This window comes from Callospermophilus lateralis, unplaced genomic scaffold (genome assembly GCF_048772815.1).
Source record: "Callospermophilus lateralis isolate mCalLat2 unplaced genomic scaffold, mCalLat2.hap1 Scaffold_62, whole genome shotgun sequence".
Lineage (NCBI taxonomy): Eukaryota > Metazoa > Chordata > Mammalia > Rodentia > Sciuridae > Callospermophilus > Callospermophilus lateralis.
In genome coordinates this window covers 2,293,229-2,318,382 of record NW_027514663.1, presented here as the reverse complement: position 1 = coordinate 2,318,382, position 25,154 = coordinate 2,293,229, and the positions used below count along the sequence as shown (strand labels likewise).

Sequence of the window (25,154 nt, the reverse complement as noted above, 5' to 3'; positions counted from 1 at the left end):
TTGCAAGGGCGGAGCTCCTCTAGTGTGTCTCAGACACGTGCCAGGTGCCCAGGAGGGAGCAAAACCTGGTGTGGGCCTGCCCTTGAGGAGCCAGGAATCAATGCCCCTGGGGCTGCCATGGTCAACAGTAAGAGCTGATGATTTTGCCAATTTACTTAAGCCCCTGATATATATATATATATAAGTTTTAGTGGGCAGGAGTGGAGCTCAGTGGTAGAGCACTTGTGCAAGGCTCAGCCTCAATTCCCAGCACCTCAAAAATAAAGTAAAATAATTAATCTTTTAAAAATAAACTCGATAACAATTAAACTTTTTATTGTGTAAAATTTTAAAAACATATACTCAAGTAGACAGAAAAGTATAATGATTTCCCCCAAAGACTCACCACCTAGCTCCAACACTTCTCAACTCCTGGCCTTCACTTCCACTTCCACCCACTCCTTCCCTGGCTTGGATTATTTTGGAGCAAATGCCAGACATCATATCATTTCATCCAAAACATTCAAGATGTATCTCTAAGAGACAGGAAGAGTTACACGTAGCTAAAACCCCACTATGACACCACCAGGATGCCCAAGGAAATGAACAATTTCCTAACATCACCAAATTTCTAATCTGAGTTCAAACTTCCCCAATTGTCTTTTAATCTCCCCCTGCAGGTCGCAGGTCATTTATTTGTAAAAACGGTTCAAGTAAGATTTCCACCCTGTAATGACTCCATCTTTCTTTAGTGTCTTCTAACGGCTTCCTCCCACTCTTGTTTATTTTTTCTTTGCAGTTTGATGAGAAATTGGGGCGCAACCCCCCTATTTGAATCGCGTTGTGTGGGGTCTTGATCCATTGCTCTCTCTCCTGTAATCTGACAGCTAGAGCTACAGACTGGCCAGCGTCAGGCTGCAGTTCCTTAGCTCCTCTCTTGCCCTGAAACCTTGTAAATGAACTAACCCCTGAAACAGCAGCCCCTGACTACTTCAGTATTGGTCTGCGATATTTACAGATTCTCACAGCAGGACTCTCAGAATTAACAACCCAAACAAATGCTGACAAACCTATGGCCAGCTGCCCCAGGGTAACTGCATAGGCCACTTCCATGGTTTCCTGAAACACATGCCATGGCCAGCATGGACACTGGTCCTTTCCCAACATCAGCAAAGACTCACAGTACCATGCATGAGTCTTAGCGACATTAAAGGAGCTTATGGCATTTTTTTGAGATGAATTCAGGGACAGTAGTCACAGTATTTGATAACCAGGGAGTATGGCTCAACCATTTAGAGCAGAGCTGTGGCAACCTAGGGCTGCCCCTGCGGCCCCACAGAGTACAGCCCTGGTGCAACACTGACTTCAGTGCTGAGGATCCTTGAAGCGATGGACAGCTCCACAGCTCCCCTGGGTGCTGCTGGGGAAAGGAAAGCTGATGCTCACTCAGCTGATGCAGGAAATTTGCCCACATGAAGTTTTCTGATGCAACTTAGTTGTATATACTAAATATCAGGTTATGAAAGCACATGCTATTTTACTATGTATGTAATATATATAAATACATAAATAGTGAGCATTACATATATTCAAATAAATTTGGTGTCTTCATGGCATGCGATGATTTTGAAGGTTAGAACCCTGATTCATGACATTGCACTTACGTAAATAAAGATCCAACTTATGACATCTTGACTTGGTTGAGGGTCTCTGAGGAACCAGGCCAGCGCTGGGCTGGGGGTGAGGGAAACCTATGCCTCTGGCCTTTGCCCTCTGCAGCCAGGTTAACAGGGACAGCCTCCTTCTCACAGCCAAGATCACCTTGCCATGTCCCCATTGGCAGCCTGGGCATGGGAGACCCCGGGGAGTGGAGGCAGGAGTCTCTGTGTTCATGGTCTAGCTGTCTCATTAGCCGTACAACCTCTGGCCAGGCACTGAATTTTCTTTTCTGTGAACTGTGAATAATGAGAGTGTGTATAACAGGGCTCAACAAATGTCAGTCCCCATCTCCCCCAGCACTTCTCTTCCCCCATAATCCTCTGTATCGAGCATCTTTCTACCGCCACTGTGCCTCTCTCCTGCCACCCTGTCCTGTGGCACCGTGACTCTCACTGCTTGATGGTGTGTGGAAGAGGACTTGCAGAATGCCCCTGGGTGAGCTGTGGAGAATTTCAGAACCTCTGAAAAGAGGCACTGACTACCCGCCTTATATCAGCACCACCCAAGCTCCTAACCCTCTAGGGGACAGGTTTCTACACCCACCTTGGTCTCGAAGACCCCAATTCTTCTCTATAGCCCCACTCCCCATTCATTATCTCTGCTGCTACTTCTCCCCTCGCCCAGGTACCCTTGGCATTGTCACGTGTGAGACCAGACTCTACATAATGCCCTGTCTCCTTGATTCTCCCACAGCTCCCTCTGATGAAGGGGGACTGGCCCTTTAATCCTGTCCTGGTCCTTTCAGCTAATTGTTCTAGAGATATACATCTGACTCAAGGATGGCCAACCAATTCTGTTGCTTAGAAATTCTTTTTCTCTAAGACAAATGAAAAGAAGCTCCCAGACTTTGGGGAGATGAGTTGAAGGGTCCTACTGGCAAAGGCTGCCATTTAGGTCATGCGCAGGATGACAGGAAAAATAAGATGGTCTGAGAAATATGTAGGAGAACAGAACTGGACACGGAGAAGCAAGGAGCCATGGGCCTGTGACCCTGGAGAACAGGGTAACGTGACCCTGGTTTCAACGCCTTTCCCATTCCTATGAAGAGGGGCTTTCTCTTGTACTTGGACTCTCTGAGACTTCAGCACTCTTACAATTACCTCTTTCACTTGAAAAAGATGAGTAGGCTTCAGATGTTCCCAACCAAAGTGACCTTGACCAGGGAGTAAGACCAGGATATCTACTGTCACCACTTCTATTCAGCATTGTAAAGGAAGTCCTTATTTGAGCAATATGGCAGGAAAAACAAATAGAAGGTATGAAGACTGGAAAGAAAGAGTGAAATTGTATTCCCAGATGGCATGACTGTGTGCACAGAAAATCCAAAGGGATGTACCAGGAGAAGTAATTACCAAGTTCATCATGACCACAGGTTACCAGGTGAATGTGGAAAAATTGATTGTATTTTTACATACTACAGATGTATTTTGCTCAAAAGCAATTTACAAGTGAAATCACAAACACTGGCTTTTAAAATAGGATCAAAAAGCATAAACTACCTGGGAACAAATTTAATTAGAATATACATAAAGCTTCTGAGCTATGAATCATTGCTGGATTAATTTTTAAAATAAGCAAATAAATGGAAAGCTAAGATGTGTTTGTAGATTAAATGATTTTAAATGCCAGTATTTAAGTGTAAAGGATCCCCAAATTTATCTATGAGAACAATGCAATTTCAACTGAAATTTTAGCAGATATTGTGGGGGGGTAGAATTGACACTGCAATTTTAAAATGTATATGGAAATATGAAAGACTTAAAATAGTCAAAACTATCTTTAAAAAGAACAAAGTAGGAGGACTTACACTACCAGACTTCAAGACTTTGCAAAAAAGCTTCAGAATTTAGGACACTCTGGTATTTGCATAAGGATAGATAATTAGATGAGTGAAACAGAATTCAAGTCCAGAAATAGACCCACATATCTACAGGGAACTTGTTAAAAAGGCATCAGTGTGATTCATTGAGGGGGACAGAGACCGTTTTACTAGGTGGTTCTGGAGCCACAGGACCTCCCCATGGACTACAGGGACATGAACGTGAGAGCTGAACACATAAATTCCTGTGCAAAAACACAGAATAGCTTCATGTCTTTGATGTGGTCAAATATTTCCTAGATAACATAGAAAATGATAAACAATAAAAAGGATTGCAAAATTAGTCTTTCTCAAAATCAAAGTTTTCTGCTCATTACAAAAGAAGCTATAGACTGGTAGGAAATATATTTGGACTATTTGACCAAGGACTTTTATTTGATAAATAAAAAACTATAAATTAAAGATAAGGAATGAATAATCAGCAAATAAACAGGCACTACACAAAAGAAGACCCATGGAAGGCCAATGAAGAGGTGCTCAACATGGTGGTCACCAGGGAAACTGGAACAACAGGGAGAAACCACAATGTACTAGAAAGGTACAATTACAAAGACTGGCGGTTCCAAGTGTGGCAGAGGATACAGAGTAACCATCTTTGATTCCTTGCTGTTGAGTGGGTAACAGAGTACAAGCACATAGCACATTTGGAAATTATTTTTCTATTTCTCATAAAGTTAAGTATACACCTACCCTAAGACCCAGCAATTGGACTCCTGGATATGTATTCCAGAAAAATGAAGGTGTATGTCCACAAAAAGACTCTTCTAGGGATGTTACAGCAATTTGGGAGACTGAAGCAGGAGGATTATGAGTTCAAAGCCAGCCTTAGCAACTTACTGAGGCCCTAGGTAACTTAGTGAGACCCTGTCTCAAAACATAAAAAGGGTTGGGGATGTGGCTCAGTGGTCAAGCACCCCTGAGTTCAGTCCCCAGCACCCAAAACAAAACAAAAACAAAAAAAAGGATGGGTGGATAAATAAATTGTGGTTTTTCTTCTTAGCAATAAATGAGAAAATCTCATCCACATGGATCTAAAAAATATTATGTTGAGCAAAATTAATTGGGCACCACGGGTATACACTGTGTGATCCCATTTGCGTGAAGTTTAAGAACCAATGAAACTAACATCATGGTGTTGGAAGGCAGAAGATGATCACATATGAGAGCCTGAAGGGCCTCCTGGGGCAATGGGCATGTGCTGTACTTTGTCTGGTTGATGGTCAAGGGGAATATATTTATGTTTTATTTTCATCAAGGAGTATCCATGCAAGCTCTAGACTCAAGATCTACACATTTAGTGTGACATAAAATGACTTTGATGAGTAGTTAAAATGGGATTTATGAAGACACTAACTATAGAGACAATTACAACAAGACAGAGAGGTAAAACGTTGGGGTTCTGCTTGAGATAAGGGCTCTGGCACCCTTCACACTCACTGGTGTTGTGCCAGGTGGGGTTTTGCTGGTGGTGCTGATGGTATTTTTTGGTCTGTTAAATTTAGAACATGAAACCTCCATTTATAAGCACAAATCAAGCAGAAAGACTGCCATGGTTTGGGGAGGTGTCCTCCAAAGGCCCATGTATTAAAGGCGTGGTCCCCAGCCAGTGGCACCTTTGGGAGACGGTGGAACATTCAAGGAAAGGGGTCTAGTGGAAGTCTCCTGGTCATATGGGGGTGTGCCCTGGAAGGAGGTACAGGACCCTGGCCCCTTCCCTTCCTTTATCTTTCTGGCCATTTTTTCTTCCATTTCTCAATATGCATAATATCTAAAATTTCTCAATTTTGTGATGGAAGAGAAAAAAAGTCGTGTGTGTGTGTGTGTGTGTGTGTGTGTGTGTGTGTTTTCCCATACTGGGGATTGAACCATGTCTGCTCCTCAGACATGCAAAGCAAAATTTTTTTTTTGCTTGTACTCAGGGTTGGACCCAGGGGTGCTCTACCAGTGAGCTATACTCCCAACCCTTTTTATTTTGTATTTTGGGAGAGGGTCTTGCTAAGTTGCACAGGCTGGCCTTGAACTTTTGAACCTCCTTCCTCAGCTTCCCGAGGATCTGGAATTATAGGTGGGCAGCATTGCTCCTGGTCCTTTTTATTTTTAAATAAGGAAATAGTGGAGGTGTGTGTGTGTGTGTGTGTGTGTGTGTGTGTGTGTGTTTAACATAAGCAATTGTGCTGTTAAAACACGACCCCCTCCCACCCCCGCCAGGCTCCGCACACTGATGCTTGACACATCTTTGCATGAGCAGGTCCTGCCAGCTCTTACCTTGTTTTCTGGACTCCTGGTCCCATCTGCATTGGTATTCTCCAGAGAGGCTTTCTGCTCTGGGGAAGATTCAAGGTCAGAGGCTCGTTTATAGATTTCCCATTTTCCTGTGAATCTGTGGTATTTAAGAAATGGAGCAAGTTAGAAAATATTTATCTCCCCCTTTTCAGGCAATTCTAAGACTAGGGCAGCAGTGACTGTCGCCCTGGAAGGGGAGGTAAGGGCAGCGAGGAGGGTGGTTTCTCCTCTTACCCCCTGAAGGAAATTTGGAAATGTCTTAGAGGACAAAAACATCCAGAACCCCTGGGACTTTCATTTCCACTGAACTAAAATCCTCTACAACTTGTCATCTTTTCTCAACTGATTTTATGATGTCTGGTTCCTTTCAACATTAATAGTAAGTCCAGCTGGACCCATTAGGCAATGCTGGAGCATGTTTCTGAAGGGCATCCATTTAGCAGGGGAGTGTCCTGCATCTCCCAGACCTGAGTTCCACACTGTGGACCCAGAGCACGAGCCTTCTGGTTACATAGTGGACCAGAGCAGCCTCGGCTCATTTTGTCTGCTCCTAAAAGTTCCTCGTCCTGTGTCCTTTCTCATCAGAGAGAAGGAAAAGGATGTTTTCTCCTTGGATTTGGAGTCAGGCAATGCTGGGCCATCTTGTGGGGTTAACTCTAGGGCAGAGAAATGAGGGATTCATTTTGACCATAAAGCCATGCATCTTATACCTCTGGGCTGGGCATCAGTGGTACCTGTGGAGGTGACAGGAGGTGAGGTATCCCCTGTCATGGTCAGCATTCCTGGATGGTCTTGAAGAGTCCTCAAATCTAAGGCTCTTCCCCAGTGATCCTGTCTCCACAATCATCTCAGACACAGCCCCACACCCACGTTTTCTCCCACTGTAGAAATCACCCTGCCCCCCCCCCGGCTCACCAGCTGCACATGCATTTCTGTCTGCTGGCTGGGCTGCATGCCCACTATGCCCCAGAGGATAGCCTCTAGCCACCAGTGATCATTGCATGCTTGAAACACGGCTGGTGTGGCTGAAGCAGCGCACGCTCCATTTTCTTCAACTTAGTTCAAATCAAAATGTAAAAACTGATACTTGATTCAGCGATTAGGAAACTTCTAAGGATATTTGGAACCATTTATAGATCTACTCTTCCGACTGTACAATTTATGAAATCTAAGTCCAGATCAAGTATTTCCAATGAAAAGTTGGCATATAAATTGAGAGGACTGGGATATAAAATATCCAAGAGATTTCAAAGACAATGTAAAAAAAAATGGCTGTAAAGTATCTCATTAGTTAACTTTACAATATGATGATAATATTTGGAATATATTAGGTTAAATTAAATGCATTGTTAAAATTAATTTTGCCTGCTTCTTCATAATCTTTTAATGTGGCCACTGGAAAAATTCAAGCAAGCCATGTGGCTTGCATTGGATTTCTGCTGCACAGTGTCCTTCTAGCCTGCTCCTCTGTCTGCACAGGTCTGGGGACTCGAAGCATCTGAACTGCATTGTGAGCCGAACCACTCACTAGCTGTGATTTGGGGCTGTTGCTGTTTTAATCTGTAAAGTGGGCTTGGTGAGCTTGCCCTTGGAATGTCTGTCTACACAGCCCTGGGAACCTACAAGTGCTTGACCCAGTTATCTTCCACTGCCGTCTGGCCAGGTCCTTACTCATCCCTCAAGACTCTCCAAAACACCCTCCTCTTGGGGAAACCTTTCCAGACCCCACCAGAAAAGTCTCATTCTTCACCTTTTCCACCTTGGCATGTGGCTTGCAGGAAAGTGACATCATTATATCATGGGGTCCTGAAGGAAGAGACTCCAACTTTCTCTGTGTGTGAAGTATGTTGTAAACTTTCATTTATATAAATTTTCAAGGAAACAAAGTTGAGAGGGTGTGGAGAGGGTGTGTTCAGTCCCCATCGCCAGCCTCCGTGACTAGAGTACTTCCGTAGTTGTGTAGCTCTCACTTCACTTAGTCCTGGACACAGGATTTTGTGAATGTTTCTGGGAGGTTCCAGCAAACACAAGTTCTACTGTCATTGAGCGTTAGGGCCATCTACCCCAACCCTCTTTACCTGGGCTGGCCCTGGGAGCTGCTTTAACAAACGGAACATACTGTAAGTGACCACGATGCTCTGATGAAAGCGCGAGGAGCCCTGCAGCTTCCTTGGCCTCTGAGGATCCTCTGCCGGGTGAAGAAGCCCGAGCCCTTGAGCTGGAGGAAGGGCTGGAGGAAGAGACACCAGGGTGGAGCTGAGGCCCTCCTTGAGCCATTTGCTAAACACAGAGAGCTGAGGATCCTTCCAGCCTTCCAGGCCCAAATGAGCCACTGGCTGACAGCAGAGGGCTGACCAATCCCAGAATCGAGAGAAATCACAGACATTGTTTGCTTATGTCTCTGTCTGGGAGTAGTTTAACTCAAGGCAAAAGATACCTGATGTTCACTGAAGAATAGCTTTTATGGATGAGGTTATGGAGTCCCTGGACCTGAGCAGGGTTACTACCTCCAATGCACCATCTGGCAGCATCCACCATGCCTCAGGGGCCAGGAGACCATCTGCATGTGCAATCCTGCCCTGCCCACTCAGCCTTGGTGGCAGGTCACAAGGGAAAGGGTCTGCAGCTCTCACACACCCATGGGTAAAGGCTTCTGGGCTTTATTCTGCTCAACAAATAGGTTTTGGGCAGACAAAATGAGCCAGGAACTGGTTTAAGAGACTAAGGTGTCCTGGTGCTAAGATAGCCCAAAGGTTGAATCTCATTTGTTTTCAGGACAGCAGAAACTCTGATCCTCACAGTGACAGGGAGAAGCCAGGATAGAATGTGACCCCACTGAGGAATTCCTCAGTGGGCTCAGAATCCCCTCCTGGAAGGTACGTGCAGCTAGGAGGGTTTGTTGAGTCATTTAAGTAAAAGTCAGCCTCACTGTATCATTGGGGTCAAGACTCTCATGACCAGCACACACCTTTATATGGGGGAATTCACATTGTGTAGATAATGGCTTCAAAATGGTCCACCTTATTAGACCTGCCCCTGGTGATTCACAGTGCCTTTTATTCTCTTTTCATTTCATGAGAATCTTCCATGCTAATCACTCTCCAGGGATGTGAAGGCGCAGCTGTGACCTCTGACCCTGACACTGACCTTCCAGGTGGCTGGAGTTCTGCTCAGGGGTGCCTCTGGCCTTGGTTTGGCTTCTTCGTCTCATGGTGCAGTTGAAGATAGAGTTTCTCTGCAGGGGAATATGGCGGCAGGGTTCTGTATCCTGGCTCTCCTGCTCAGTACAGGGCATTTCCTCTTTTTCTGGAAGCAGCTCAGGTCTCACCTTGACTGATTCCTTGTCATTCTTCCATGAATTTCTCACTGATTTCCTCCAGGGTTTTTCCAAATCTTCTATTTCCTCAGTTTCCATGGTAATAGAGCTAATGGCTTCTCAGCAGAACGACTGGAGGTCACCAACCTCCCTAGACTTTGCAGGTTTTGAGGGCTTTAGAATAGAAAGAGAACAATTTTCAGTTAGTCATTGGGCTAAATATTCCATTCAGAGGATGGAATTACACTCCCATATGATTTGATGAAATTTGGAATAATCTGCACATCCTGCCAACCACGTCTTTGTCAATGAAAATTACAGCGTAACCACTGTAATTTGGATACATTCATGTATCATTTTATAATTGAGGATTGTTTATACTATTTGTAGGATGCACTTTGGAGAAAATGCTTTAAGTGGTTTGTATAACTAACTTTCAAGTAAACATTTCCTAAATAATTCTAGAGAAAAAGAGCAGCAAAAAAAATGGGAGAGAACTTCAGGATAGCATCACAAAGAGACTTGCACACGCAAACACAGAGAGCCATGGCAAGATGGGAGAGAGGCGACGGCCAGGGTCAGGGGTCAGGACAGAGCCTTTAGAGATGAGCCCATGAGGACAAACCTCTTGTAATCAGCTGGTAGCCAAGTCCATGATAGAACCATGTATGAAAGCTGGGGGCACTGAGGGTCCCCACCCCGTGGTTGCCCCATGGCTGAGTTACACAATGTCTACCTCCCTCTGGGGTGACCATCTCCTTCCCACCCAACCCCTTTTTCCAGCCCAGCCCAGTGTCATCTTGCACCCTGATCAGGGCAGCAGGTCAATTAGGAGCTTCAGGGTCCCACCCAAGGCTCAGAATGTCTTTGTCTATTTTGGGTGAGGATCAGGGCTCTCTGGGTAGGGAGATTTGAGGACTCAGTGGGAATCAAGCCTGCTCTGGTTTCCAGAACCAACTACCTGTGATGCAGGTGCAGAAGGCTCACGTGGGGATAGCACGTGCTTCCACATTCCTGTAGCCCTGGCCGTACTCTGTTAATGACTATAACTTTTACCTACCCTACATTTCTCAGACTAAACTTTCTGTAGTAAGGGTCAGCAGGTAAAAGCAGCAAAAATCCTGGATGGACAAGTTTAAATAATTCAGGAAGAGAGATCTAGAAAGGAGTAAGATTCTGAAGTACACACACACACATACACACACACATACACACATACACACACACACATACACACATACACACACACACATACACATACACACACACATACACACACACATACACACATACACACACATACACACACACACATACACACACACACATACACACACACACACACACACACACACACACACACACCCTCGGTACTGTCGGGGATCACTGGAGAAGTACCAAAATGGCGGGAGACGGCCTCCATGGTTGCCCTTAAACTAGAGATTGGGAGAAGAGCATGCCAGTCAAGGAGGTATGCGACATTGAGTCACACCTGAGAATGTCTGAAGCCTGGATGACAACAGCTATGACCTCTGTGGCCCAATTAAATGGGACAGAAGCCAGTCTGAGTAATAATCATCAAGCTCCACACTCATTAGCCCCTTCAGGGGAATGGGGCAACCTCAGGAGTGTTGGAAACCCAGTGTGAAGGATATCTTGAATTGACTGAGGTTTGGATTGCTATCTTTGACTGAGGTCAAATTTCTACCAAACAAAAGAATAGAACAAAAATAAAATAACATTGATTCCTAGCAGATGAAAGCAAGACACATCTCTTGAATAACTGGGTTTCATATTGATGCCAAGACCTTAGTATTTACTTAAGGTTGTAGCGGACTTTAAACACAGAGTAACTTTCAGTGTCCTTTCCTATACAAGAGCCAGTGGAAGCAAGCCAGACATTAGGGTTAGACACACCCAAGGTGAATCCTAAGAGTCCCACCCATGTATACAATGGAAATGGTGTTTAAGATTTAAATGCAGAATAGTCCAAATCTGGAGAGACATGAGCTCAATAAGTGTCTGTTCCTTCATTTCTTCAAAGACATTTTCTTAATTTAGAGGAAATACTTATACAAAAGCATAATCAGACAATGGTATAGTGGTCTAATCTTTTACAGCATGATTGTGTGGACTTCTGTTGCTGCTGAAATCTATGAGAAGATAATGTTCCACTAAGTGACAAATCCTGCCACCCCACCACATACACCAATAAGGCAGCTGCTGATTTTACCTGCTCCCAAGTAAATTCAGGGTACCATTCTGATTATAATAGCAGGGGGTATCTTATTTCTGCTCAGTGTAGTAAGAGTCTGTACAACTGAATTCCAATTTTAAAATCCTTTCAAACACACCCCCTTCAAGCATCAGCCCCTGTAGATGGAGGAAATAAAATGAGTTACTAATTTACAGTCAGTATTATGATGCACAAGGTAACCATAGCTTTCAGGTAAGGAAAGTGGGGACTTGACACAGAAATTTAGAATTTTTATTGTTAGTATCATTTTCTTGTTAATGGGCCCATTGACAATCATAATATTGGGTCATAAAAATTGGTATTAACTTTAATTTTCCATGCCCAAATTTTCACCTTAGAATTTTTTTCTTATTCAAACAATAATGGAGTGTTATAGCTGAAGAATTTAGAGACTGAATTCAGAAAGAGCAAAGTGACAGTATCCAGGGGGAATATTTTTTGTCAGAGATGGTTTTATTTTGCCCAGCAAAAATGTTTTCTTTTTTGCTGTTGTTCATTTTTTAAAAATCATTTGACTTATATACAGCAAAGTGCCCACATAGTGACTATCTAGATGTTTATATATCAATATAAACATATCCCAGTCAATATACAGATTTCTCCTTTATCTCTCTTAAAGAAAATAACCCAGAATAGCCTTAATTCTGAAACTAGATTAATTTTGATTGTTTTGAAATTTCGTGTAGGTAGAATCATATGGTATATAAAATTCCTTGTCTATGAATCAAGTTCTGAATAACTTTTTACATGTCTTATGGATCATGAGCACTCATTTCCATGCATGTTCATGCAGAAGTTAAATTACTAGGTCATAAGCCATCATTTAAAATCACTTATAAACATGCTTATTACTGCCAGTTTTCCAAAAATGACTAAAGACTCACCAGCAATACGTAAGTTTTAGGCCACTCCTCATACTCGCCAATACTTAGCAAAGTGTTTTCAGTACACTTTTATTTTCATATGCTTGGGTGTGGGAGCACCTTCCACAGTCCATAGAACTCTTCATCATTTGTACCTTGACATTTCATATCCTTGTTTTAACACCATGGTCCTTGAAGGCTTTTAAGCTTGCCCACTACTAACTTAATCCAAGTTCCCATTTATCAGATCCAGAAAACTGGCCCCAGGAAGCTCCACTGGCTAGTCCAGTGTCTCCTAAAAGATGACAAGCTTGGAACTCGAGCTTGGGCGGAACTTGGAGACCAGGCTTCTTCTGCATAAAACTGCCACCCACTGACAGTCCCCATTCCAGTCTCCCCTTTATTTGTTAAACGCCATTCATAATTTTATGAAAGAAATTGCGGCCCACAGTGAGATGCCTCACTGGAGTGGAAATCAGCTGGCCATGTTGTAGTTCTCACACCCTCTTCTAGGAGGAAGGAGCCTATGAACAGTGGCACTAGGTGATCCTCTTACTGTCACTTTTCCAAAGATTTTGTGAATCTGGTATTGCTTAGCTAGCAGATACTTCTCTCCCAGCATCCACTTTCTTCATGTGAGATACATATCTCTTAAAATCAGGAAGGAGCATAAAGAAAGTTTTGTCAGCACATATGATATCATTTGCATCAGGCAAATTCTAATTAGAACAGTAGAAAAGTGGTAGGACACTATGATGTTCCTGGGCTTTCCCTCAGTTTCCCCTTATATAAAACGAGGAGCTGGGTAAATTATTTTTTAACATCCCCTCCAGCTTGGTAGTTCTGTGAATGGATTAAATGTAACTTATATGATAGACTCTGGGTTCATTTTATGTTATTTTTCTCTATGTAATAATAGCTGCTCTGGAAAACTGACTTAATTATGTAAAATAGACACACGTGTCATCTGATCAAAACTGGCGTTTCTCTTAATTTGTCATTGACATAAACTTAGATATTATTTGTCATAATCATTTGTCCCCATTCCTTTCTTCCTGTCTCCAAAATTATTTGATTAAACAAATTTATGATTAGTATTTCACAAAGAAATCAGTTTTTCTATAGAATTAGACCATATCAAAATGATGTATTCCTTACTGTTGTATCTGAGAAATATGAGATCAATTACTTTGCTATACAAGAACAAAAATCTGAATGTAATAAATTCATCTCCAACGAATAATATAAAATTGTTTAGAGTCTGAAATGAAATTAACATTAGTCATCTTTTCATCAAATGATCTGAAGCATATTTCTTTTCCCAAAATGATCTCAAGCAATGGAATTAAAAACTCGAGACTTGAGGGATTTCTCATACCTAGAGAGAACAAGTCCTATTTCTTTAAAAAGACTAGATTAAAATTGCCAGTGAGTATTATGATCTGTTTTGGCAGAGACGGGATTAGAGGTAAGACATTTGCCACCTTACTTGGGAATCACCTTCTCCCCTTGTCATATAAGGATTCATGTTTTCTTTAATTAGAAATTGATCAGATGCCTAATAAAGCTTGAAGAGTGATAGCACTAAAAATCCCTTCCCAAATGCTGAATTCGATCTCCTCGTGAATTTTCTCCTGTTGGACTCTGTGCCCGCGACCCAGGTCTGAACAGAGGATAGAGGGAAACTGAAATTAATTTTGTCTCTATGGTTTCTCACCACATTTTTAATTGCTGGAAGCAGCTCTGATGATTAAGTCAGAGTAACTGAAGAAGTGTAAATAATTGCTTTTGTACAGAGTAAAATGGATCAATTTAAAGGTACACCCAAGGGAGTTTCTAGGGATTTGTAGAGGCAGGGAAACTGAGGCTTAGCAGAGAAATACTACTGTTTATGCTAACAGGCCCGTGGTTAGTGATTCACTCAGACCAGAATGCTCAGCCTTCCTCTTGGGAACCAAGACGCTTTTCATGGGCCAAAGGGTAGGGAGTGAGTTGATTCACAGTAAGATCGATAGGTGGGGAAAGGGTGTGGAGTGTTCACAGTTGAACAGCTAGAAGTGATACAACAAGTGGGTGCACTGTGTCCCTTCCTCCTCATGGTCAGGTGTTGGGTGTATTGTGTATGTATCTGGATTTTGATTGTGACTTTACATCTAAGGTATAGGTATATAACATAGGTGTAGATGGAACTAGATGAACTACAGTTCTTGGCTCTCTCCCAGTTCTTTAGATAAACAAATCATATGGAAGGAAACTCAGCTAGGAGTGAAGGAGAGAGAGGACAATTAAAGCACAAACAAGGAACAGAGAAATGGGCTTCTGAGGGTTTTGCAGGAGTCGAGTGAGGGGCACTCTCGGCACCAGGGAGAACACCAGGGCTTGGGTCAGGCACTTCCTGAGTAAACACTGGAGAGAAGAACAGATGGGCAGAGGTGGGGTCATGACTAAATGGCAAAGCAGTGAGAAGAGACAAATGGGCGGGAGTGTTGTCACAACGGTGTCAGGTGGGTGAGAGGGTCAAGATGCATAGCTGAGATGTGAGTACTTAAGGACAGTCCAAACATATGAACAGCAAAATCTAGCGGGAAAAATCTAAGGAAAACTAGAGGTGACATTGGAACTATCTTTTCCAAGGATTCTTACTGTTCTCACAACTTAATCTGACACTTTACTAAGGAAAAGACAAATATCCTTTTAATTCTCCCAGATCTACCTTCTTACTGGAAGAATGCTAGGCCTGGAGAGGCAGTTATACTCTTACCCAAACTGCCATCAGCGCAGGCAGAACCCTTGGCATCTCCAGCATTCCAGAGCCAGGCCCAAGAAGCTGCAGAAGGAAGGACACTCTGACCCTCCTGACTGTCATTGTTCACTTCTCCAAAATACAGGTCCCAGTAGGTGAGCTTTTACCAGAAGTTCTGCAATAAGCCAGAAGAGCATTCAGAGCCATGGAAGCTTAACAAGGAAAAATATGCGTCTCCAGGCAAAACAAAGAAACCGGTTGGCTACCATTTTCTTGACTATCCAGCCTCTAAAACTGGACAAAGAATATTCTCTGAATATTGAGATTAGAAGGAATTCCTGAAAGGTACAGAAAGGAAAGGAAAGGCCCCGTACAATCCAGATACAGGACACAAACAAGATTTGTAAATCAGATTTGCACACCTAGAAGCACTTTTCATCTTTCCTTTACCTCAGTGAAGGGATTGGGTAAGAAACAAGTGAATTTCTAAAGAGTATTTTAACTGTTTTGTCTTTAGCTTTAAAATATCCAACTGTACCTGAATACTGTATTCAAATCAGTAAACACATTTCTTATAGAGAAAATACATGCAAGATTTCTTACCTATTGTAAGTGTACTTTTTATTTGAACAAATAGTTTGTATATAATGAAAGCTAGCTTTTTTCACTGTTGAAGAAAGAAGTTCCAAATAGAGGAAAGGATTAGCAGGAGTCCTGGGGTACTAGATTGGAATTGGAGGTCCTTTGATAGATTTTTATTGTCTATCCATCCCTTCTCTTTCTGTGTACTGACCTAGTATGTCTGTGTTAGATTTTCATCACTGTGACCAAAACGCCTATGAAGAACAACTTAAAGGAGGAAAGATTTAGTTCGGCCCATGGTTTCAGAGGGTCCAGTCCGTGGTCAGCTGGATCCATGATAGAAATATTAGGGGAGAAGGATATAGCAGGAGAAGGTTTCTCAGCTCATAGCAGCCAGGAAGTGGAGAGACAAAGAGGAAGGGGCTGTATAGAAGAGAAACCCTTAGGGGACACCGCAATGACCAACTTCCTCCATCCAGGTCCTACCTCTGAGAGGTCCATTCAGGTATTAGGTAGATTAATCCACTGAGGAAAATGGAGCTCTCATGACCCTTCCATAATCTAAAAGTCTCACCTCTGAGCCTTGCTGCTTGGGGATCCTGCTTTCAACACACAAGCTTCTGGGATACTCCAGACCCAACCATAGCATATACACATACATAAACTTCCTACTTCTGTCTGCTGAGAGGGCCTTGAAGCAATGAACTCCAGTAGGAATGAACACATCTTAGATCCTGCATTTTGGTTTCAAAATATCTTCTCTAAATGAAGAAGAGGGGAAAACAAGATGAGCCTGGAGCATCCTAAGGGTCGAGAAAGTAAGCAATTGCTCCCAAAATGAAGAGACATGTTTAAACGGCACAGGATCTACCTAAACAGCTCCCAAAGGCCAAGACAGGAAAAGTTTGAGCAAATTGAAATAGATATCAATATGTGATATAAGAAAGAATTCTATAGCTGTTCTTCACAGCAAAATTTTAACTGACAAAGGTAGAAGAAATAAAGGAAATAGAAGTTACCATTCAGATACTGCAATAATAATTGCATGGAAGATCACTAGTGGATATTATAATTAGTTTGAAAAACTTCCATTTCTCAAGCTTTTACTTACTATCTCCTCCAAGATATGTACTGCAGGAGACTGAGAGTAACTTCCCCATGGACAAGCCCAGCAGACACCAAGTTAGCCAGTGATCAAAGTTGACTTTGTCTGTGGTAAAGTAGTAGCCATCATGCATGCCTGACAAGGCGTGCTGAGAAGGACAATCACTGCTGTGACCTTCCTGCCCCAAATGCATAATTAATGAAACAACATCAGAGAGCTGCAAATTGAGAGACATCTTATAAAACAGGCGGGAGAGCTTTAAGAGAGAAGGAGTCAACACAGGGAGTGTGACCCAGCAGGCTGCAGACAGAAAGGGAAATGGGTGAAGCCCAAGGCTGGTTTGACTGGTCCGCCATATAAGTCAAGACACTCAGAAATGGAAGGAGCATTACTTCAAGAGAAATTTTTCCCCTGGTTGGAAATTACTGTATAATTTTCATTAAATTACTTACCTATTTTCCAAGGTAGAATGCTTTAATCCTTAAGTTTACTCCTCCTAGTACCCCATAATTGTACCTTGAATTACTGATTATTTTTGTGTCAAAAATGAATAGTCATTAATCTTACATGCAATTCATAATTAAGCCACTAGGAAGTAAAAAAAAAACTACAAAATAAAATTGACTAAATTTATGCATTTAATATTTACTAATGACCAAAAATTGTTGGAAATACCAAACATTTCCTCAAAATGATCAGTCAGAAAACTTTAAAAACGGGAAATAGACAAACATTTCCAATATGTTCGCTTTCCTATTGAGTCTATTATTGGACTAATGGATGCATTTAATCTTTGTTGTAAAATTTATGGTGAAAGTTGTTTTCAATTTGTTTCATTAAAATAAAAATAGACTGTAAATTATTTGAAATGGCTTAACCCTGCTATAGGGAAAAAAGTGATTAATTAAATCATAATTGGCTCTGGGAAATTTTTTCTCAATGAAAACCTCATCCATAAGAGTAAAATACTGATTTGACACATCTGTAATAATAGGAAATCACCCTTTCTTAGGGTAAAAATCAGAGCATCAGATTTTCAGGACCTCTTCACAGTTATCTCCCTTGGCACCAAATACCCTAGTCATCTGGATGTGGGGTACAGCAGACAAATCTACTAGTCTACCAGGTGAAGCTCCTGGAGATCTACTACAAATTTAGATTTTACAGTGATTACTACTGCCTAGAGAGAGAAAGCAAGAATTTTGTACAGGAATAAGCTTCTGATAATAGACATTCAAAGATGAAAAAGATATTGATGAATAGGGACTGTGGGTTAGCGAATGTGTTAGTCAGTTTTCATTGCTATCACAAAACACCTGAGGAAACCAATGTATAAGGAGGAAAGGTTTATTGGTTCATGATTTCAGGGATATCAATTCATGGTCATTCAGCCCTGTGTCGTCTGGGCCACTGGTGAGGTAAATATCACAGCAATGAAGGTGTGGCAAAACAAAGTTTCTCACTTCCTGGTGGCCAGGAAGCAAAAAGAGAAAGATAGACAGAGTCTTAATATCCCTTCAAGGGCCCATCTGCAGTGACCTCAGTTTCTTCTACCAGTCACCACCTGCCAAAGGCTCTGCCACCTCCCAATAGCAGTAGCTCAGGAGGCTGAGACAGGAGGATTTCAAGTTCAAAGCCAGCCTCAGCAATTGCAGGATGCTTAGCAACTCAGTGAGACCCTGTCTCTAAAATACAAAGCAGGGCTGGGGATGTGGCTCAGTGGTTAATTGCCCCTGAGTTCAATCCCTGATTACCCCTCCCCAAATAAAACAACCTTTTGTCTTGACTATGTTTTATATAGGGAAAGAAGAGGAGATACAGCCAAAAAGGTAGTTTAAACCAGATTGTAATGAATCTTAAAAAGTAGGCAGCATAGTTATAACCACATGGAATAATGGAACTAACCCAAATTTGCAATCAAAAAATTAATGGATAAGGTAAGTGGGAAACCAAAAGTAAGACCGTCCAGTGATTCTTTTCACAAAAACATCAATTTGAACAGGTGATCATGTTCCCAATTTCCTTTGCCTAAGAAAACAGGTAAAAGACTATGGTATCAGGTTTTGGCATAATAAGATGCATTGAAGAAGGTGGGAAGGAAAGTGCTTCCCACATCACCCCTGCACCATCTCCAAGCAATGCAGCATGGGGAAAGATTCCCTGTGCTTGGGAAGCAAGAATGGGTTCAGCTCAAACCTTAGACCTGAAACCAGAATCAGTCCTGCTGCAGTGAAACTCGGTACCAGGCAGAGCCTGCATCCCTTACCTTCACGTCAGGGCCCTCGAGCTGAGCCTCTAGTCTTGTGTTGACCAGGTGGCCAAGGGGCTAGCTCCACTGCCCCTTGCAGTACAGTGTGGTACAGGACTCCACCAAGTGGGTGTGGGAGAGAAAAGTAGGAACAAGATTTTACCTTAGAATTCATGCTGGTGAAACCTAACTCCGGTCATATTTCAACAGCTTCTGGAGACTCGCCTCAATACCAGGCCAAGACCCAGTAACATGAGTACCCAATTGATTGGGCTTCTGTTCTGGTCAGCATCACCTGCAATTTTTTGTAGTGGACTTGGGCCATGGGTACTCCAAGCTACTCGTGCAGTACTGCAGCCCATTGCAATGTGGGCTTTGGTTCTATGCTTACACCAGGTCCATCTCAATGTTCTGTGGACTTCAGGTGTGATCCAGAATTCAGTGGCCATGGGACTGTTCAACCCTTTCCACATTCAACTGCAGTGTCTCCAGGATAGATCATATGATGGAAAGCAAAAATATTTTAAAAACTGAAATCACTGCAACCACAATGCAACTAACTAGAAATTAATAAAAAAAAAATTTGGAAACTCTGCAAATACATAGAAATCAAACAACATATACTTCAACAACAAATGGATCAAGCAAGAAGTTAAGGAAATTAAAACATTACTTGGAAAAAATAAAAATGGAGACTCAACATACCAAAATCCATGGAACATAATGAAAGTAGTGCTGAGAAGGAAGTAGATACCGATCAGAAGGCTTTACTGCTGAACTCTCCAAACCATAGAAAGAATTAGTAACAATTCCCAAATTATTTCAAGAAATTGAAAGGGAGAAAATTTTTCCAAACTTAGTTTGAGACCAGCATTACCCTGACATTTAAACCAAAGACACAGACAAACACACAAACTACTGTCCAATATCCTTGATGAATTTAGACACAAAAATCCACAGTAAAATACTAACAAACTAAATCCAACATCACATTAAAAAGACCACTTACCATAATAGAGGATTCTATCCCAAAGTTACAAGGATGGTTGAATATACTAAGCAAACCGGTGAATGTGACATACACATCAAAAGAATGAAAACACAAAAACTAATTATTAATTAAAAGGTATTTGATAAAATTCAACCTTCATAATAAAAACTGGTTAGGCATGGGAGGAACATACATTAACATAGCAAAGGCCAAATAAAAAAAGCCAACATTACACTGAACAGGAAACAGCTGAGAACTTTCCAAGATCTAGAATATGACAAGAATTCCCACTCTCTCCAGTTTTATTCATCCTAGTACTGGAAAGGCTAATTAGAGTCATCAGGAGAAAGAAAGGAAGTAAATCCAAACAGGAAAAGAGGTAGTCTAATTGTCTACCTCTGTAGATAACATGATCTTGTACACAGGGAAATCTCAAGGACTCCCTCAAAATCCATTAGATCTAATAAACCAATTAAATAATGTAGCAGAATACAAACTAAACATATAAACCATTAGCCTTACTTTTATGCCAACAGTGAATTATCTGGAAAAAAATCAGGAAAGCAATACCATTTGTAGTAGCTACAAAAATAAAATAAAATAAAATGTGCAAGAATAAATTTGACCAAAGAGGTGAATAATCTCTCTAATAAAAGCTATAAAACATTTATGGGAAAAGTTAAGGGTATACAAAAATAGAAAGGCATCTGTGTCCATGGATTAGAAAAAGAAATATTGTTGCTGTCCATTTTATCCCTAATCTACAGGTTCATAGCAATCCCTACCAAAGAACCAATTCTTTTAAATTTTTATTATTGATGGGCCCTTATTTGTTTCCATGTGGAAACATGGAAACAGTGCCTCACACATGCGAGGCAAGCATCTACCACTGAGCCACTCCCTGGCCCACCGATGACATTCTTGACAGGCTGGAAAATAGTTCTAAAAAAAATACACATGAAGCCACTAAACTCCCATCCAAAGCAAATTGTGATGGAAAAGAACGAAGCAAGAGTCATTATAAACCTGACTTCAAAACATACTACAAAGCTGTGTAATCAAAACAGTGTGGTATTGGCCTGAAGAGAAACATGAAGAGCCTAGCAGTGAACCCAAACACCTACAACCAACTAATGTTGGGTGGGGCGGGGGGAGTAATAATAATAATTCACGCTGGGAAAAGTGTAGTCTCTTTAATGGTGTAGATAAAGTGGAATATTCACAAGCACAAGAATGAAACTAGATCTCTATCTCTCACGAGTTCCTAAAATCAAATCAAAATGTATTAAAGACTCAAGTATAAAACCTAATACTGTGAAATTACAAAAGAAAACATAGAGGAAATGTTTTAGGACACTGGAAGGGGAAAGGATTTTTTTTTTTACAAGACACCTCCCCAACAAAGCATAGTAAACAAAAGCAAGACCTGACAGATGGGACTACCTAAAATCAAAAAGCTTTTATAGAGCAAAGGGAAAAGCAGAGTGGAGAGACGGCTTACAGAGTGGGGGAAAATATTTGCCAACTAGACATTGGACAAGGCATTGACCTCCAGAGTGTATAAGGAATTCAAGAAACTCCATAGCAAGACAAGAATCCAAATTCAAGATGGGCGTTTCTCCAGAGAAGCCACACAAGTGACTGTCAGGTATATGAACATGCTCAGCATCACTAATCATCAGGGAAATGCAAATCAAAACCATAAGGAAATGGATCTCCTCACTTCAGTGAGAATGACTATTATCAGAAAAAGAATAAATAACAAGAGCTGGGGGAGGGAACCCCCGCATGCTGTTAGTGGGCATGTAAATGGGTACAGCCATTGTGGAAAACAGTTCCTCGAAAAATAGGAAATAAAATATTTTTTGAACAGACATCGCCACTCCATGTTCACTGAAGAACTGTTCACACACAACAGCTCCCCCACCCCCTAAAAAAAGAAATAGTTTAATTGTTCATCAGCATGAACGGATAAAGAAACTGCGGTACATACTCACAATGGAATACTCCCCAGCCATCAAAAGGGTAAAACTCTGTAATTTGCAACAACCTGAATGAAACTGGAAGTCGTGATTAAGTAAATCGGGCCAGGCACAGAAATACACATACTGCATGGTCTCACTCATGTTCAGAATCTAAGTCAATCTTCTAGAAGGTGAGAGTAGAATCGTGGTCACCACAGGCTTGGGAAAGTGGGCAGGAGGCACAGCGACAGGGAAAAGCTGATTCATGAGAACCTGTTCTAGTGTTATACTGCAGTGTTTTGAGCATAAATAATGATTAGCTGCTTATTTCAGACAACCTGGCGGAGAGGATTCTGCATATTTTCACCACGAAGAAATGATAACTGAGAAGACAGACAATGTGCTCACCCTGACTTTGACATTATACAAGGTACCCACATAGCAAAGCATCACTTGGTCCCCTACAAATGTAAAATGTCTCTACTCTTATTAAGTGATTTTTAAGTTACCAAAATAAGGGGAAAAGGCCTTCAAAATTGGGGATCCTCTAGGGGAAAGTATCAATATTCTACACTAAAAGATAGAATTCAGTGATGTTACTTTATACTTCAAGTCCTTATAAAATATCACACTAGGAAATAAGAAAGTCCTTGTAAGGCACTTGTTCAGAAAATTTCTCCCCTCTCCCAACAAGTAGAATAAATTTACTGCTTGTAATCCCTATGGACTTTTCAAATTGATCCCACACAGCAGATCCTCAGCCTTCAGGACCAACGTTGGAGGACCTGGGCTTTACTGTTGGGTTCAGGGCTCTACCTATCTTCTGCTGAGCCAGGATAACTGTGGCCGTAGTGTTCTGAGGCCTGCGTGAGGACAGGTTCAGGGCAGCTCGGCACTCCAGAGCTTTGTAACCTGGGCAACACCCTCAACCTCTGTGGGCTTCATTATCCTTCCCTGTAATGCGAGCAATTTGACCTGAGAGGACTTCCCGGTTTCCATCAAGCTTTGAAATGGTACATCTCTAAGACATGGCTTTAATGAGCCACTCCAACACTTTCAGAGCTGCTTTTTCCAGTGTAACACAGAAAGCCCTTGACGACAGGTGATGAGAGATCCATATGCAGGTGAGAAAAATAAGTCCATAAAGCAGAACCAGCTCTTTGCATATTCAACTTAACGAATAGACTTTAATAACTTGCCTGGTTTCCCATAGGCTATTAAGCATTTACAGGTAAAGAATAGTTGGTTTGGGACCCAACATCATTCTGCTGCACAGAGTAGCAGGGAAAAAAATACCTAATTCTCTTTTTCTTCTTTTAAAATTAAACATGGCAGGAATAAAACAGTGATCAATAATACAGAAATCAAATTCACATAGAACTCTTTGATTCTCATCACTATCACTTATTAAATTACCTTGCTCAAGTTATTGAATACAAATCCCAGTTTCTAAGTGAGGATTAAATCCACATACTAAAAGCTCAGCACATGATAGATAAAACGGCAATGCTTAATATACAGAAAATGTTGACCACATGTTGCCTTTTAATGTGGAAACTTCCCTGAAGAAAATGGCTGACCTGGAAAACTAACCTCCTGAGATTCACTCTCCCCTCAATAAGTGGTTCTCAATATTGACTACACCATAGACTTATTAGGTTTTTTTTTTTAAATACCAATATCCAGGCCCCACCAAATGTAGTAAAAATCTAGCTCACCTAGATGAGAAGCTATCCTAGAAAGCTGAGCTGTTCTTGCTATTGACAAGCTACTGCTGAATATTCAGGTGTATCTTAAACTTTAAAGAGTCCAATAGAACTGGGGTGCTTCCCACACCAAGAACACCAGAAACCAGACCTCAATGAATTTACAGGAAAATTCATAGTACATCTCATAAATGACCAGCTTTCCAAACCGCATACATGCTTTACCTTTATATTCGGTTTCCTAACCACATTTGCATATCTTATTTTATTTGCTACAGTTTTGAGTCAGGACATACTGATAGAATCTGCCTCATCTTAAAAATACATGCTAATTACTGTATAATATACTTCCAAAGCACTCCTATAAACAATGATCACAACTTTCTAAAGTAGAAAATAATTAGTCATCACCCTTATTCTATATAGATGAGGAATCTGAGAAAATGACAAAAATTAGTCCAATTTTTATTAGAATATATAGTTCTCAAAACTTTTTTAAGTAAAAGTAAAGGGATAAATATCTTTCAAATAATTATGGTTTTTTATTCTAATTAGTTATACATGAACAATAGAATGCATTTTTGACAATTAATACATAAATGGAGTATGATTCTCATTTTTCTGGTTGTACATGTTGTAGAATCACACTGGTCGTGTAGTCATATATGTACATAGGGGGGTAATGTCTGATTCATTCTACTGTTCTTCCTACCTCCATACCCCCTACCCTCCCTTCATTCCCTTCTGCCTAATCCAAAGTACCTCTATTTCCCTAGCACTGCCTCCTTGTTGTAAATTAGCATCTGCATATCAGAAAACATTCAGGGTTTGGTTTGGGGGGATTGGCTTATTTCACTTAGCATGATATTCTTCAGCTCCATCCACTTACTTGCAAATACCATAATTTTATTCTTTTAGGCTGAGTAATATTCCATTGTGTATATGTACCACATTGTCTATCTCTTCATCTGTTGGAGGGCATCTTAGTTGGCTCCATAGTCTGGCTATTGTGATTTGAGCTGCAATGAACATTGATGTGCCTGCATGACTGTAGTATACTGGTTAAGTCCTCTTTCACCACTGCAAAGATTATCCAAACAAAAGCTGAAGAAGAAACTATAGAACTCAGTATAGTCAAAAACTTAACTGACATATGTAGAATATTTCATCCTTCAATGAATGAATATACTTCTCAGCAGCACATGGATCCTTCTCTTAAAATAGACCATATATTATGCCACAAAGCAACCCTTAGTAAGTAGAATGCATGGTAGTATCCCTATAATTTTATATCACATGAAAATGAAATGAAATTAGAAATCAATGATAAAATAAAAAATCCACTCCAATACCTGGTGACTAAATAATATGCTAGTGAATGAACAATGGGTTACAAAAGACATCAAGGAGGAGATTAAAACATTTTTAGAGGTGAATGAAAACACAGATACAATGTATATAAATCTCTGGGACACCAAAAAGGCAGTACTAAGAGGAAAGTTCATTGCATGGAATTCAT

General features: G+C 41.2%; 1 pseudogene; it reads right to left on the bottom strand.

Annotated features, from left to right (window-relative positions):
• The window catches only part of LOC143389778 (ephexin-1-like), a 61,627-nt pseudogene extending 52,352 nt beyond the window's left edge, over positions 1 to 9,275 (bottom strand).
• Between the last annotated feature and the right edge of the window lie 15,879 nt (positions 9,276 to 25,154).